General features: G+C 38.4%; 1 protein-coding gene across 2 annotated transcripts in view; it reads left to right on the top strand.

Annotated features, from left to right (window-relative positions):
- Window positions 1–13,619, top strand: part of LMOD3 (leiomodin 3) — a 61,437-nt gene that overhangs the window by 23,007 nt on the left and 24,811 nt on the right. The gene's annotated exons all lie outside the window — the stretch shown is intronic.

The following is a 13,619-nucleotide window of genomic DNA, read 5'->3' as shown; positions in this document are numbered from 1 at the left end:
AAAAGATGTCATACAACCTCCAGCAGCCTCGATATGTAAACTGACACTCTGGTTGCTTTCCAGGCTGCATACAGTTGCAAGGTGATGAGATCTGTGTCCTGATGGAGTAGGAGGTGAAATCCCCTTCTGTGTGCTCTATTGCTCACTAGAAACTGAGAAAAGCTACTGTCTTCAGGGCAGAGAAGGGAACACATGAGTCGTGGCTTTTTTGTGTGTTCCTATTGACCTTGTAAATTTATCAAATTATTTTTACTATTCATATCTTCCATTTCTTCCTAAGTGACTAATTCATCCACTTAACCAAAATATTTGATTACTTTCTATGTGCACTGAACAGTGTGAATACATAAAGAACAGGTATAGCCTTTGTCCTTACAAAGTTTTCTGATGTTTGAGACATTGACAAATCTTTTGTCAAAAAAACGCTAAAAATAACTAAGACAACTTTAGATCATTTTACTAATAGTTATTGTTCATCTATTAGAATGTCATCTTTCTTTTTATATACTGTACAAAAGGAAAAAATGTCAACTGAGGACATTACCACTCAGAAAACTAACTACTGGCATATCCCACTGGCTTAGTCTGTTTTGTGCTGTTACAAAAGAATACTTGAGACTGGATAACTTATAAATAGAAATTTATTTGGCTCATGGTTCTGGGGGCTTGGAAGTCCAATCTTGAGAGGCTACATCTGGTGAGGACCTCCTTGTTGCATTATAACATGGCAGAAGGCATCACATGGCAAGAGAAATCAAGAAAGAGCAGAGCTCACTTTGATAACAAACCTACTCTCAAGATGACAAATCCATTCCCATAATAACAATATGAACCCATTCATGAGAGCAGAGCCCTCATGACCTGATCGCCTCTCAAAGGTGCCATTGCTCAACACTGTCACATGGGGAATTAAGTTTCCAACACATGAACTTTACAGGACACATGCAAATCATAGCACCTGTACAGCTGTTACTAAAAATTACTGTCTTCAATCTTCAGTAAGGAGATAATTAGCATTCACAATACGGTAACAGTTAATCTCAAGTGCAAAGGCGGGCACACACAGAAACCATCAAACAGGTTAGAAAACTAACACTTTAAAAGAAAGACAAAATCATGAAATGGAAGAACTAACACATGAGGAAATCTAGTTAACAAGAGAAGTCCTTTTATCTAAGAAATAGTATAATATGACATGTGTTTTAATAAAGGTAGCATAGGTTATTGAGAATCTAAAGAGAAAATACCTAACACAGGGAAAGAACACAGAAGTCTTCTTGGAGGAGGTGCTAAAAGCTGCCTTTTGAAATTTAGATTAGGGTCAGCCAGAAAAATATGGCATCAATGATATTCTAGTAGAAATGTATAAACAAGGGAGGGTAAGACAGATAACCTTTTAAGAAATGTAAAAAGGTCAGGAGTCCTGATCCTGAAATAGTCTAAATTAATAATCATACCTTGCATTTGGATAGTTCTTCACAATTTTCTAAGTGCTTTCATAGATACTCTCAATGGTTCCAACAGCAACCTGTTGGATATATACATTTGACAACATTTAACAGAAAGGAAGCTCCATTTGGAGAGGGTAAGTGATTTGCTTGTGGAATCACATAAGAGACAGGGTTTAGGCTTCTGGTGGCCAACTAAGTGATTTGTCTACTACTTTAGGACTGCCTCCACTTTGCATTTATTGGCAGAATACAAAGTGCCATGTATTATGGCAGCTAAGCAAGTACAGAACAGAAAGAGAAGGAGATGGAGAAGGGAACTCTTGGGATCCCCTAAAGAAAATGTGGCTTTTGGCCAGCCGCAGTGACTCACACCTGTAATCCCAGCACTTTGGGAAGCCAAGGCTGGTGGATCACTTGAGACCAGGAGTTCGGGACCAGCCTGGCCAAAATGGTGAAAATCCCGTGTCTACTAAAAATACAAAATTAGCCGGGTGTGATGGTGCATGCCCTTAGTCCCAGCTAATCAGAAGGCTGAGACACAAGAATCACTTGAACTCAAGAGGTGGAGTTTGCAGTGAACCAAAATTGTGCCACTGCACTCCAACCTGGGTGACAGAGTGAGACTTAATCTGAGAGAGAGAGAGAGAGAGAGAGAGAGAGAGAGAGAGAGAGAGAATATGTGACTTTTATCTTTGAGCTTAGAGCTTTCATCTGAGTTCTGGGGGAAAAAAAAGTACAATGTAAAGGACTTAAACTTTTAAAATAATATGGAAAAGTTTGTCAATTTGAACTTAATTTTGGGAAGAGCTTAGGTATGAGATAATATATTAGATTTTGTTATTTTAATTTTTTTTAACTTTCATTGTCAAAGTGGTATTTAAACACCGGATTTTAGGAGTATCAGTAAATGGGAAACCATAATGAACTCATGTAGGTTACCCTAATTCTTTTATTGTGTTTTAGGTTCTGGGGTACATGTGAAGAACATGCAGGATTGTTGCATAGGTACACACATGGCAATGTGGTTTGCTGCCTTCCTCCACATCACCTATATCTGGCATTTCTCCGCATGTTATCCCTCCCCAATTCCCCACCTCCAGCTGTCCCTCCCCTAGTTCCCAACAGACTCCAGTGTGTGATGCTCCCCTCCCTGTGTCCATTGTGTTCTCATTGTTCAACAGCCACCTATGAGTGAGAACATGTGGTGTTTGATTTTCTGTTCTTGTGTCAGTTTACTGAAAATGATGGTTTCCAGCTTCATCCATGTCCCTACAAAGGACATGAACTCATTGTTTTTTATGGCTGCATAGTATTCCATGGTGTATATGTGCTACATTTTCCCTGTCCAGTCTATCATTGATGGGCATTCGGGTGGGTTCCAAGTCTTTGCTATTGTAAACAGTGCTGCAGTGAACATTTGTGTGCATGTGTCCATATAATAGAATGATTTATACTCCTTTGGATATATACCCAGTAATGGGATTGCTGGGTCAAATGGAATTTCTATTTCTAAGTCCTTGAGGAATCACCACACTGTCTTCCACAATGGTTGAACTAATTTACACTCCCACCAACAGTGTAAAAGTGTTCCTATTTCTCCACATCCTCTCCAGCATCTGTTGTCTCTGGATTTTTTAATGATCACCATTCTAACTGGAGTGAGATGGTGAGTGTAGTTTTGATTTGCATTTCTCTAATGACCAGTGATGATGAGCATTTTTTCATATGTTTGTTGGCCTCATATACGTCTTCTTTTGAAAAGTGACTGTTCAGATCCTTTGCCCACTTTTGAATGGGCTTGTTTGTTTTTTCTTGTAAATCTGTTTTAGTTGTTTGTAGATTCTGGATATTAGCCCTTTGTCAGATGGGTAGATTGCAAAAATGTTTTCCCATTCTGTTGGTTGCTGATTCAGTCTACTGATTGTTTCTTTTGCTGTGCAGAAGCTCTGGAGTTGATATTTTAATTTTTTATATTTTTAATTTTATAAAAATTTTAATTTTTATACTGTTACTTTGCTTGTATGCTTTAATGTTTTATAGCTAGAATTAATGTGTTCAATAATGTGATATGCTGGGATATTTTTCTACAAAGAATTGATATGGTGATTATAAACTTAGCATGCATGTAGAAAACATGTTGTATTTTTGTCAATCCAGTAGCTCTTCCTTCTTCTGTGTTGTGTTGATTCCCTGTGTACCCCATTGGGGGTGGGATTAGGTTCAAGAGACTGAAGAAGAGGCCCAATGCCAGCAAAAGAGACATGGGGTTTTATTGGGGGGGTTACATACTGGGGAGAGAGTCCAGTGGTAGTGGCTTGACAGGAGGACCACACAGCCCAGTGGCAGCAGACTGGGCAGAATAACCTCAAGCACTTACAAAAGGCAAGCAGTTTATGTATTTTCACTTAGCACCCTTTCCCTAGCAACCTTCATCTCCGTAAGGCATGTAGAAGTCACCCTTCAATTAGTTCCTGCTAACTAGATTCCTGGAGCCCTGTGTGTTCTACCACCAAAATACATCCAGAAACAATCCACTTCTCACCTTTGCTGTTGTGACCTCTCTAGTCCATGTTGCCACCTTCTGTTGTCTGGATTTCCACAGGAACTTCCTAAATGTCTCCCTCCTTCTACTTCTATCCTCACAAAATCCATTCTCTTCATGCAGTCACAGGGATTCTTTTAAAAACCCAAATCAGCCAGGCATGGTGGTACACACCTGTGTTCCCAGCTACACAGGAGGCTGAGGCAGGAGGATCATGTGAGCATGGGAGGTCAAGGCTATAATGAGCCATGTTTACACCAGTACAACTACAGCCTGAGTGACAGAGTGTAAGACCCTGTCTCAAAAAATAAATTAATAACTAACTTAAAAATTCATTTAATTCCCATGAAATTCTCTTGCAGTAGCTTTCAATTGCATTCAGAATAGAATATAAACCCCTTTATCATGTTCCATAAGGCTTTACATTAGACATTGCTATTGCCTACCTTCCCAAACCTGCTACATATCACCCTAAACCCCCAATCACAGTAGAAAGAGGGAAGAGACAGAGAGGGAGGGAGAAGAAGGATAATCTTGAGAGACTTCAAATTATTTCAATAACAACCTTACTAAATGAAAATTTATTACCATTAATTCATTCATTCACTCAACACGTCAGTTTTGAGCCCTTTTTCATCTTTTCTAGGCACTGGGGATAACAAAGTAAATGAGGCAGACACAGCCTTTGATCTTACATAGCTCACATTCTAATGAAGAGCAGCCTGATTGAGAATATTTAACAGAATCCTCCACAGTCTGAAGGCAGCTCTCAGAGAGGCATTGTGTAGATGGTTGGATGAACTGGCAGGAACATTTGGATAATTGCACATCTAAAGACTACAGAAGGGAATAGGCACATTTGGGTTTGTAAACTCTGGTGTATTCATTTTATTTATTTATTTTTATTTTTTTGAGACAGAGTCTCGCTCAGGTGCCAGGCTGGAGTACAGTGGCGTGATCTGGGCTCACTGCAACCTCTGCCTCCCAGGTTCAAGCAATTCTCCTGCCTCAGCCTCCTGAGTAGCTGGGACTACAGGTGCCCACCACCACGCCCAGCTAATTTTTGTATTTTTAGTAGAGACGGGGTTTCACCATGTTGGCCAGAATGGTCTCGATCTCTTGACCTTGTGATCTGCCTGCCTTGGCCTCCCAAAGTTGTATTCATTTTTTAATGTCATGTTCTATAGCAGTTTGTAGCCATGTTTCATATAGAAGTATAGGTATCAGTAATTTTATAGTCGCAGGAAACAACATTCATGAAGAAATACTTCTCCCTTAAAATTACAGAAAACATTCTAAGTCAAATTTAATTTCTCTTAGATGACAATTGACTCATCCTTAGAAAAAGAGAAAATGTAAAAAGTATTTTAAGATCATACCAGCTAAATGTGGTGGCTTACGCCTGTAATCCTAATCTTTTGGGAGGCCAAGGCAAGAGGATCACTTGGGCCCAAGAGCTTGAGACCAGCCTAGGCACATAGCAAGACCTCATCTCTACAAGCCAGGCGTGTTGGTGCTTGCCTGTAGTTCCGGCTACTCAGGAGGCTGATGTAGGGGGATTGCTTCAACCCAGGAGGTCAAGGATGCAGTGGGCTATGATTGTGCCATTGCTCTCCAGCTTGGGCTACAGTGAGACCTTACCTCAAAAAAAGAAAAAAAAAAAAATACTTGCTGTAAGGGTTATTCTCTGTAAGGTTTATTGCCGAGTTTAAAATGAGGAAACTGAGGCCAGCACAAGAAAATTAAATGCCAAGAGGCCGGGGAAATCACGCCTGACTCTTCTGGGCGTGGGGTTTTTATAGGGAGTGAAGGCATTTGATTGGTTGTGGGGAAACAGGGCGTGGTTGGGGCAGGCTGCTGTTGGTAAGTAGTTGGCATTTTCCAAGGGCGGGCTAGGTGCCGAGTGCAGAGCTTAGTGTTGAGTGCAGAGGGGTTTTCCAAGGGGGGCTAGGTGCCGAGTGCAGAAGTGGGCATGTCTGAGCTCCTGGCGAGGCAACCGGCCTTACACTTGAAGATGTTTTCTTGTGGGAAGAAAAAGATTATACCATCGGTCTAAGGAGAAAATATGAGTAGTTACACAATTTGGTTGTTGGATCTTCCCCAACAAAGACAGCCACAGGTTTCTGCAAAGTGAGATTTGCCAAATCAAGATTAGAAACCATCTTAAAAAGAAAAACTTACAGCATTTAAATAAAAAAGGCCTGGAAGAACAGGCAACGTGTTAAGAATAATTACCTGTTGCCTTGTGATTTCAATTTATTAATTTCTGCTTATCTATATTTTCTATTTTTTCTGATGAACATGTATGATATATACTTAAAGCCAAGTTATTTTAAAGAGAGAGAGAATTAACTTGTTTCCAGTGACCATCTTCTTCAGCCATTTCTTTGGAAAGGGACTGAAGAGGAGGCTTGTTTGTACCTTAGTGAGATTTGATAAAATTCTTGAAACACTGCATATGGTTTCAGGTTACTCTTCTAAAGTTTCTTGAAGCTCTGGACTTTTTTCCAATGTCTTGAATGCTTCTTGAGTAACAGAATCGTGCCATCTAAATTTCTTCTTGCATTTCAATCAGCTGAAGTGCCCTTTGCCGTGTGTCCTCAAGTGTTCGGTATCACCAGTGTTGCGGCTCTTTTTTCCACTTGTAAATAGCCTATATATATTTTTGGGGCTTCACCTTTTGTTTTAAAATTTATTTATACATTGAGGCAAAATTTGCACTGAACAAAATGCCCACTTCTTAAGTGTAAAAACAGATTTTTGTATTCACGTATGTAACTAACACCTCAATAAGATGTAGTTACCACCCCAGAATGTTCCGCGGTGCCAATTTCCCAGTCAATCCACACTCCCCATGAGCAACTACTCTTAATTTCTAACTTCATGGCTTCACTTTGCCTGCTCTTTTTTTTTTTTTTTTTTTTTTTTTTTTTGCATGATCATGGCTCACTGCAGCTTCAGCCTCCTGGGTGTGAGCAGTCCTCCTGCCTCAGCCTCCATATAGCTGGGACTGCAAGGCACACGCCACTGCACCAGGCCAATTTTTCTGTTTTTTGTAGAGATGGGGTCTTTCTATGTTGCCTAGCCTGGTCTTGAACTCGAGGACTCAAGCCGTACTCCTGCCTCAACCTCACAAAGTGCTGGGATTTTAGGCATGAGCCATTGTGCCCAGCCTCATTTTGCCTGCCCTTGATTTTCACAGAAATGGAATCATACTCATGTATACTTCTGTGTCTAGCTTTTCTGACTCAATGTGTTTTTATTTTTATAGCAAAGATCTGTTCTTATTGCTGAGTAGTCTTCCTTTGTATCTGTATAACATTGTTTATCCATTCTTCTGTTGATGGACTTAATACCATCAATTTTCTAAAAAATGACTATTTTGTAAAATAATTCAGAAAAAAATGACTAGAAAGATATATAATAATGACTAGTAGTCATATCATGCAGCTTTGTCAATCTGATTATTTGTTTCATATATTTTTTTAATATTTAACATCTTTTATATATATATATACATATATATATACATATATATATATATATATATATATATATATATATATTTTTTTTTTTTTTTTTTTTTCGAGACGGAGTTTCGCTCTTGTTACCCAGGCTGGAGTGCAATGGCGCAATCTCGGCTCACCGCAACCTCCGCCTCCTGGGTTCAGGCAATTCTCCTGCCTCAGCCTCCTGAGTAGCTGGGATTATAGGCACGCGCCACCATGCCCAGCTAATTTTTTGTATTTTTAGTAGAGACGGGGTTTCACCATGTTGACCAGGTTGGTCTCGATCTCTCGACCTTACGATCCACCCGCCTCGGCCTCCCAAAGTGCTGGGATTACAGGCTTGAGCCACCGCGCCCGGCCTACATCTTTTATATTTTAAAAATTACAGTTAAAAAGCCCAACGTGACATGAAATTTGCCATCTTAATCATTTTTAAGTGTATATTTTGGTAAAGTACATTTAGAACTTTCTCATCTGGCAAAACTGAAACTCTGTCCTCATTAAACAACAACTCCCGATTTCTTCCTTGCCCAAGCTCTGGTAACCTCCATTCTGCTTCCTGTCTCTATGAAGTTGACTACTCTGGGTCCCTCATATAAGTGAAATAATATAGTAGTTGTCTTTTTGTGACTGACTTATTTCACTTAACGTCCTCAAGCTGCATCCATGTTGTAGCATGTGACAGAATTTACGTTCTAAGTCTGAATAATATTCCATTACATGTATGTAGCACATTTTTTGTTTCCTTTTATTTGTAGAGTGACATTTGGCTGGCTTCCACCTCTTGCTTATTGTGAATAATGTTGCTGTGAACCTAAGTGTGCATGTGTCAGACCCCACTTTCAATTCTTTCGGATGTATACCCAGCAGTGGAATTGTTAGACCATGTGATAATTTAATTTGTAATTTTTTGAGAATTGCCATGCTGTTTTCCATAGTGGCTGCATTAATTTATATTCTAACAGTGCTCAACTTTTTTTTTTTTTTTTTCTGAGATGGAGTGTCTCCCAGACTGTAGTGTAGTGGTGCGATCTCAGCTCACTGCAAACTCCATCTCCCAGGTTCAAGTGATTCTCCTGCCTCGGCCTCCTGAATAGCTAGGATTACAGGCACCTACCACCATGCTTGGCTAATTTTTGTATTTTGAGTAGAGATTGGGTTTTATCATGTTGTCCAGGCTGGTCTCAAACTCCTGACCTCAAGTGATCCACTTGCCTTTGCCTCCCAAAGTGTTGGGATTACATGCATGACCCACCATACCCAGCCTCAAACAATTGTTTTAAATAAATCGAATATTGCAGTTATAGTTGGACCCTTGATTCCCTCTTCCTTTGAATCTCCTCTTTCTCTGCCCAGAGAGGCCACTGTCCTGAACTTGGAGCTTCTCTTGCCCAGGCCTGTGTTTATATTATTCCACTGCCTTTTTTCATCTATTATTGGGGATAAGCCATCCCCCTATATCCCCCAAAATCTGTTGTCACTCAGATTTTTCTTATTCTGTAGATAATATGTTTTCTCTCTGGTAGTGTCTTTGAAATTCTCTAGTTTTACTACAAGTTATATAAGTATGGCTAGGTACAAATTTTTTTAAACTGCAGTTGGTTTAAGATGTTTTCATTTTTATTTTGCTCAGTATTTGGAAAATACTTTCACTCTAAGGATTTCAGTTCCGGAAAATTAGAAATAATTTCTCTTTACATGTTGCTTCTTCAACATTGCCTCCACTCTCTTATTCTGGAATTCTTTCTTTAAACATGTGGGAGCCCTAGAATCATTCTCTGTACCTCAATCAACCTTTCATCCTTTTGATTCTCCTCTGCATTCTGGACATCTCAGTTCTGTGTTCCAATTCAAAATCTCACTCATTTTTCATTCATTGCATGTTTTATTTCAATGAACTATATTGTTTAATTCTAATATCTTAAATTTATTTTTTCATATTTACCTATTATCACTAATTATTAGATTAAAATTATACTTTATCTTAACATACTAAAAATGATTAAAGTTCATCTAAGTCTATAGGTTGGTTTATTCTAAAGTCAAACAACATTCAAAATACTGATTTTTATTAATTACAGTTATTTCCCCATATAATTCAACTCCTTGACCCACATACTTATTGTTGTCTTCTTAAAATTTTTTTCTCTCTATTCTTAAGTTTTCCTTTAAAGAGAATAAAACAAAGGAGGCTTCTAGGCCTCCTACCATGCTAATCCCAGTACAGAATGTCCTACATTTTAATAACATAAAATGGTCTCCATGATGATATTACCTCTATACCAACACACTGAAAATATTGTCAAAGTTTTCTCTGATCATAAAATCCTATCGACATTAGCAAAATAATCAAATGACTTGGGAATATTTAAGAAAAAAATGACTGTTCCATATTGATATATATTCTGTCAGATTTTTTTCTGTGCTTATATACAACATACGTGGATTATGTTTTTATGTTTTTAAAATTTTGTAACAAAATACGCCACTCAATAGCAAGCACTTTTCACTTAATAAATTATAGGCACTATTCCATAGCTCTGCGTAAATTGTTAAACTAGGTTTTGTGCAACATTAGACTGCAGAAATAAAATTGTACCCTATTGTTAGGCATTTAGGTAGTTTTCAGCATTGTCACATGAGCAATACTATGAATACACTTTTAAATTCCTGAAGTTGAGAGGATCATTCAAAATAAAATATTTTACCTAAATATATTTTATTACTCTTGCTTTTAAGGAAATACGGTTTAAAATATACATACAACAGGCCAGGTGCAGTGGCTCATGCCCATAATCCCAGCACTTTGGGAGGCTGAGGCAGGTGAAACACCTGAGGTCAGGAGTTTGTGACCAGCCTGGCCAACATGAAGAAACCCTGTCTCTACTAAAAATATCAAAATTAGCTGGGTGTGGTGGTGTGTACCTGTAATCCCACCTACTCGGGAGGCTGAAGTAGGAGTATCTCTCGAACCCAGGAGGCGGAGTTTGCAGTGAGCCAAGGTCGTGCCACTGCACTCCAGCCTGGAAGACAGAGCAAGACTCCATCACAAAAAAAAAAAAAAAAAAAAAAAAAAGAGGGGTGTGTGTGTGTGTGTGTGTGTGTATGTATATGTATATATACACACACATATATATATACACACATAAAATTACCGAGTAATTTTTAAGAGTACAGTTCAGTGGGTGACTTTAAGTACGTTCACAGTGTGGTGTAACCACACTGCGTTTTAAGTAAGTGTAAATTCCCGTTAATTCCCCAGCTTGATTGAAGAAATCAATTTGTGTGGTAAAATGTGTTGGGGACAACATTCAGGAAATCATAGATTTGCTAGTTTAAAAACATTTTTGTATCTTTGTCTTTGGCAAGGTGGACTCTTGTTAAAGTAATTGGGAAATGCTTTATTTTTGAGATATTCAAAAAGACTTGATGTTTGCCTGCAGTTTTTAGTAATGTCATAGAAAAATATGAATGCATTTGTATTAGTTCTCACATTGCTATAATATAAAGAGCTACCTGAGACTAGGTAATTTATGAAGAAAAGAGGTTTAATTGACTCCGTTTCCCAGGCTGTACAGGAAGCATGACTGGGAGGCCTCAGGAAACTCAGGGCAGAAGGTGAAAGGGTCGCAAGCACATCTTACTGTGGCAGAGAAGGTGGGGAGATGGGTGTGGGGGGAAGTGCCACGCACTTTCAGACCAGATCTCTGGAGAACTCACTATCACAAGAACTATAAGGGGTAGTTTGCCCCATGATTCAATCACCTTTCAATAGACCCCTCCTTAGATACATGGAGATTACAATTCAAGATGAGATTTGGTTGGGGACACAGCCAAACCATATCAGGGTTGTTTTAAAAGATGCCAGAGAATTAAAGGTTTCAGTATTTTGTTCTGCAAATCTGATCAAACTAGCATTTATTTTTCACCTGTTTTAGTATGTTGCTCATAGCCCAAGTGAGTAGAAAAATTAAAGCAGTTATCCTGAAATCAACTTAAAGATTATTTGCAGTTATTTTCTGTGCTTTAAAATGCAAGTGGCATTTATTTGTTCTATGGAAATACAAAAATGGTTTGATCAAAAAATAAAAATCACTGGTAATTCCTCCAGCTGGAGTTGTAACATTTTAGAGTATTTCCTTCTAATTTTTTTCTATGTAAGCATATAATATATATATATATTGTTTTCTTTATTTCATTTGACTTAGATCAACATTCAGAAAATGTGTTCTAAGGAATATTCGTCATATGTACCACAGGAAAAAAGCTTTTTGTGGTCATCAGTTCAAAAAAGGCTATTATTTTTGGTTTAGAAATTGGTAATTCTCATTGGCATATTAAGTCTTTTTGATTAACCAAGCTCACAGCTCCCTCTCCCCTTCCCTCCCCTCCCCTCCAGACTGATGTGATCCAATAATATTTACAATGTCTCAACATTCTCAATAAGTATCTGATGACAGTAGCATTTCTGCTGCTGATTCCTCAAATTCTGCCAGTCTTCACCATTTTTATTTGCACCAACAAGAGCAATTGCTTTCTGTGCTTTGTAATTCCAGCCTTTTAGGTGTGTGACTGCCATGTCTGCTAAACTAAGGAAGCAATAGAGGACACTGATTAAGAGCCTTGACTTTCAGAGGCTGTCTTCAGTTCAAATGCCTAGGCCTCAGTTTTGGTATCTATGAAAGAAGGTTAACAAAAGTATCCATCTTTCCACCATGTTCAGTGGCTCGTACCATAATCTCATCAATTTGGGAGGCTGAAGTGGGTGGATCAGCAGAGGTCAGGAATTTGAAACCAGCCTGGCCAATGTGGTGAAACCCCATCTCTGCAAAAATACAAAAATTAGCTGGGCATGATGGGGGTTGCCTGTAATCCCAGCTACTTAGCCGGCTGAGACAGGAGAATTGCTTGAATCTGGAAGGTGGAGGTTGCAGTGAGCCAAGATTGCACCATTGCACTCCAGCCTGGGTGATTGAGTGAGACTCTGTCTCGATTTTTAAAAAAAAGTATCCATCTTTTAAGGTTGTTGTGTGAAGAAATTGATATGTCATGTATAAAGCACTTATCACAAGCTTAGCAATGTTAAGTGATCAATAAATGTTAGCAGTGTAACTGTAAAATTAATAGTAGTAGCAGCAGGAAGAATATCATAATGATATTAATAATTGTAGCAGCAGCAGCAATGGTAGTTGTGGTAACAGTTGCAGTTTCAGTAGCAGAGGCTGTAGTAATAATTGGTGTACCAGTAGTGGTGATTACAGCAGTAACAGTATTAGCAGTACTGTTTAGTATAACAGCTATATAAGCATCACTGAAGCAACATCCTCACACCTTTCAGAAATATATAGAGTTGATCTATCTTTGAAACTCAACCAAATAAAACTAACTTAAGAATTTTGAGATTACAAAATTTTGGGCTTACAAAACAATTAAGGTAAAATAATACATATCCTCTTGTAATTCAAACTACCCTGGGGTCTGGTGAAGGCAAGGCAGGCTGGGTGTCTTAACTTTAGAGAAGCACTTGCCTCATACATTTCAGAGCCCATCCTGAGGCCCTGCAGCCATGGGTCAGGGAAATTTGAGGAGAGAGCTAGGCGTTTATATCACACTCACAAAATCTTCAGGCAATTTGCAGACAGTGGGCAGAACCTTGGCAATCCAGATGGAATTGCACAAGAAAATAGCATGCCACAAACAGGACAGAACTGATTTATTTAATGACATTTGGAAACCATTTATAGTTGTGTCAATTTATAGCCAGTGGTTTGAAGCTGAGGAAGAGATGGAATGGCTTATCCACAGCCTTTGCATCCTGAATGAATGTAGAATGAAAAAATAAATGGATACAAGAAAGAAGTGCTTCCTCTTATTATCAGAACTTTTCATAAATGTATTAACCTTTAAACATTTTTGTGCATAAATTTGCTGTTTTAGAAAGAGTAAAATGGAAAAATCATTCATTTTTCAGTCATGAAAAAATATTTGTTAGATATCAGGTACTTTCTAGGCAGAAAAGAGTGACACAATTTACTTGTGAAAGTATAATTATGTTTATCAAGAGTTTACCATAGATTGTCACTTAGGTTTTGTTTTTTAAAAAAATTCTATAAAGTA

Source organism: Saimiri boliviensis, chromosome 8 (assembly GCF_048565385.1).
Source record: "Saimiri boliviensis isolate mSaiBol1 chromosome 8, mSaiBol1.pri, whole genome shotgun sequence".
Classification (NCBI taxonomy): Eukaryota; Metazoa; Chordata; class Mammalia; order Primates; family Cebidae; genus Saimiri; species Saimiri boliviensis.
This window is presented reverse-complemented; position numbering and strand designations above follow the sequence as displayed.